Here is a 4,696-nt window from a genome sequence, read left to right on the forward strand (position 1 = left end):
GTGTTCCATGAGATTGCCAAAATTATCATCACGGAAGTGTCCACTTCCATGACGATAAATCGCGCGTCACAGAAGTGCTTTCGTCAAGGGTGACCGACACGTGGCATCCACCATAACGGAACGCCGTTAAGCTATCGGGTCTGATTTTGGATCCGATAACCCGTTAACAGCCACGACCAATGCCGATTTTCCACGTGTAAAATTCTCATTGGCTGACGGATCCACGCGTCAGCTCCGCGTTGGCACAGGTGTCACTCATCCAACGGTCGAGATGGGCCTATGATATGTTGACACGTGGACCGGCCCAAAAGTGGCCCACAAAGTTTAAATGGGCCGGCCCAACCGAAGGCCCATAAGATTTAGCGAACCATAATGGGCCGGCCCAGCTAAAGGCCCACAAAATTTAGCGGACCATAATGGGCCGGCCCAGCTAAAGGCCCACACGATTTTGTAGACCATAATGGGCCGACCCAGCTAAAGGCCCACAAGATTTTGCGGAACACAATGGGCCGGCCCTGCTAAAGGCCCACAAGATTCTGCAGACCATAATGGGCCGGCCCAGCTAAAGGCCCAACATTCTCTGTCAAATCGGCCCGTCAACGGCCTGTCCTAAACTTGTCATCAACGCGGCCCATGGTCACTTCTGGCCCGTTAACAGTCCGCTAAGTAATTGGGCCGAATTATGGCCCGGTGTATTTCCGGCCTGTTAAAGGTCTGGCTTCATTTGGGCCCATTTATAGGCCATCAAAACTTTCGGCCCATAAACGACCGTGAAGGATTTGGGTCATATTCGGCCATGTCTGACATTCGGCCTGTTAGAGGCCCACTATAGCTTTGGGCCACTTTCGGCCTGCTATCATTTTCGGCCTGTTAACGTCGGACGTAAACCATGGGCCATATGTGGCCCAACGTCATATCGGGCCCATTAATGGCCCATATAAAAATGACGATAATCTAGCCCGACCGAAGTTCTGGCCTGTTAAAGGCCCGTGTATTAGGTCGGCGCATTTACGGCCCGTCCAAATTTCGGCCTGTCAAAGATCCGCATCGTAAATGGGCCACCATTTCGGCCTGCTAAGTCCAATGGGTTATTTGGCACAATCAGGGCCCAATCTCACTTTCGGTCTATTAAAGGCCCATGTTTTTTATGGGCTCGAGATATTTACACCTGTAAACGGCCTATTTTTACTGAGGGCCCAAATTATGTTTAGGCCTGTTAAAGGCCCACTATGGGCACAGGCCTACCAGAAAATTATGAAAGCTTATGCTGATTTAGGCCCAGATATTTTTAGAGGACTACATGCCAATTTCGGCCCATAATCGTTTTTAGCCCAATTGGAATGGGCCCGACGAATGTTGGCATGTTGGGCTCCTACGAAGCTTTCGGCCGAATACATTACTAAGATAAACCTACACTATACAAAAATAGCGTCGTAATTACTGCAGCCTGAGGCAGCATCATAAATGTTGTATCACAACAAAATAAATTCCAACCATACAACAAAAGGCCTGTTGGCATAAAGTCTACAGTCCTTCCAGATAAAAGCACCATCAGATGTATAGAAGCACAAATCATTTGACCTGAGTGCTAATGTTTCAGGCTGTAGAATCTGATGGAGCAGCACGATCTCCACCTTTTTTCCGCCATTGCTCTTGAACAACGAAGCGAATGTCTGATAGTCTGGTTTCAAAACTATTCATATCTTGACGACATTTCTCAACCACTATTCTTATTTCTGAAACAACGTCCATTAGGGATTGGACTTGTGTCTGGAGCACAGATATATCACTCTGTCTAGCAGGAAGATTTTGTTCAGTAGGCGATTTGGATGAGGTTACCTTGACAACCAACCCAGAATTACGCAGGAAGGTGCTTTTTGCACTGTTAGTGGAGAGATACTGACGCACTGCAGCAAGAGGTGACATTGTGCCTGTAGTAGCCCCGTCACCTTCAGGTGGTTGTGGCTGTTCAATCATTTGTTCCATAGCTTCCTGAAAGTTTGAACTTGTAGATTAGTGTACCAGATAAGTTACTAATGAGACAAAAAAAACAAAGTAGGTTAAACGTTTATACATAACTTATTTTGGTGAACTACTGTAATACATTAGCATGTATTGTAGTGCCAACTACATAATAAAATCACTTTCGGAACATATGTCCATGTAGCATGCCTACTGTATTGTCTATTTCCTCACATTCGTTTACATCTAAGGATAAAGAGACATGGTTTAAAGTAGGATGAACATAGTATGACATCATTCATATCATGGGCAAACAGATATAAAACAAACAGGCTATTTTATCATTGTGTGCGCACGTGAACATAACAACTAGATTACATATCAAGACCAAAAGAATATCCTTCATCTCTTTTAAACCATGTAAGGTGAAATGATACGTTAAGACAACTGTGAATAAAAGTGAACAGAGTAACTGACATTGGCTGCAAACCAAGTAGTTAAATGAACACATCACAGTACCAATCAGTTCAAGGCAGGAGGAGTAAGGACTTACAACAGCGGCTTGAACTGGTGTGCTCATGCCCTTCATCTTGCTGGTGTGGCAATCCTTGAAGATTTGCACTACATTCGGTTCAGGTTCTTTTTGGTTCGCACGGGCTTTCCTCTGTATTTGGAACAAGTCAATATAGATACGATAATATGGCACAAAAAAGAAGGAAGTAGCAGCTATTTACAAGAGCCTCGCAGTGTGCAATATAGCTACGAGATCCTGTTGTCTGTTGGAATTTCACTTTAGAACGGTTGGTTTTGTTCTTCAAACAGTTAGCCTAGAAGAAGATACACTTGTAAGGCACATACATAAATACAAGTTCAATATGTGGTCTGATCAAATACATATATCCTACCTAATACTTTGGATCAGACCAGTGTTTAACGAGGACTGTCCAGTCTTCATCTATAATATATTCCACTGGAGATGTTTGGGCGATTTCATTGTTAGCCTTGCCTTCAAAGTGAGATTTTCTAAGGTGGTACCGATACTGTCGCAGAGCAGACTGAAAAACATGAGTGCATGCTTGTTTAGTTGCATCATCTTTCAGATCCAACTTGAACCTCATCTGTTGAAAAAAGAATGCGAGTCTTATTAGGAGGAAGCTAGAAAGTATGGGACAGAGCAAGACAATATTACTAATTGCGATGAATAACATTACTTACGGATAAATGGTCAAGGAAGGTGTTAAACTGGGTATTGTCTTTCTCATTCCTGTACTGGATCCACGTTGGGAGGATACGTGCATGACACCTAACGGCAACGGCTGCCTCTGATACTAACTTGGCTGACTCTGTAGCATCACATGGCCTTTTTAAACCTGCCTCAAAATGGATCTCCATTCTTCCTCCTTTAGATTTTGTTAATCTGTCAAGCATTATCCCTGATGTCTGTTTCCGCTTGCGCCATGGTGCTAGTTCAACAACGAATATGGAAAGTGTTAGTGTACATCAAACTGTGAGAGTACATATAAAGGAGCATGCAACTGCAACTTGACTCGGTCAGGTACCGTCTTGGTGTTGATGCTCATGAGGTTCATCTGATCTTGCCAAGTCCTGTTGTGTCAGCAGTGCTTCGGAAGTAGTGTTAGGTGTGAAGGCAGCTTGGGAACTGGCCAGTTCCGGAGCAAACGAACGAGTAACTGGTTGAGATGCTGGTACAGTTGAAGCGGATGCTGCAGCTGGTGGAGCAGGTGATACTATGTTTGTAGATTTAGCCGGTGGACTTGGACCTTCTACTGGACTATAAGTACCAGCAGAATCTCGACGGCAGAACCTTTTCCGTTTCACCCGACGAGTAACAGCACTCCCTACTATATTATTTTCCTTGCTCTTTTTTGACTTTGCCATGTCAAGCTGTACCCACAACACAAAAGAATAAAATCACTCTTCAGAACTCATTGATGCATGATACGGACAAGCAATACTTTGATGTAAGACAACCATATGAGGATGGAATATGTAAGAAAAACAGGATGACATGACATATTCACAGCTACGATGTGCAAACTAAGCAGAAGGATTTTCAAGAAAATAGAAGTAATGCAAGCTAGACACCATATGAAAGATGCAACCAATATTACTCTGCCAAGTTAAAAGTGTCTTGTCATAAGTGGCAATTCAAAAAATTAGAAGCAGTACAACGTAGAAATCAATGCAAGATGCAACCACTATCAAACTGCCATGTTAAAAGCGCCCAATCATGAGTGACTAATGCAGGATACACAACAACAGTACTTTGATGTAAGAACATGGTATGATAGATAGATGCAGTGTATTCTAGACACAGAAAGCCATGTCATATGCACATGTATAACGTATGAACTCAACACGTGCAACTTAACCAAAATAGAAGAAATACAGGCTAGACAACATATGCAACATGAAACCAATTATCACACTGTCAACTTAGAGCAAGCACCTGCGATGGTGGAGTATGGGAGATGAACTCATCATGTAGACTTGGGACTTCAACTTCATTAGCAGTAGCAGTGGCAAATCTAGAGAGTCTCTATTTGCGTCGGTCCGGAGGACCACCAACATCCCCTAACTTACTCTTTTCCTTCCTATTTTCTGATATTGCCTAATGAAGTCAAAACCACAAGAAGATGAATAAAATTAGCTCTGCATAAATGGTTGATGCATGATACAGACGAACACTACTTTGATGTAAGGCAAGCGCAGG

The sequence above is a fragment of the Aegilops tauschii genome, chromosome 5, assembly GCF_002575655.3.
Source record: "Aegilops tauschii subsp. strangulata cultivar AL8/78 chromosome 5, Aet v6.0, whole genome shotgun sequence".
Lineage (NCBI taxonomy): Eukaryota > Viridiplantae > Streptophyta > Magnoliopsida > Poales > Poaceae > Aegilops > Aegilops tauschii.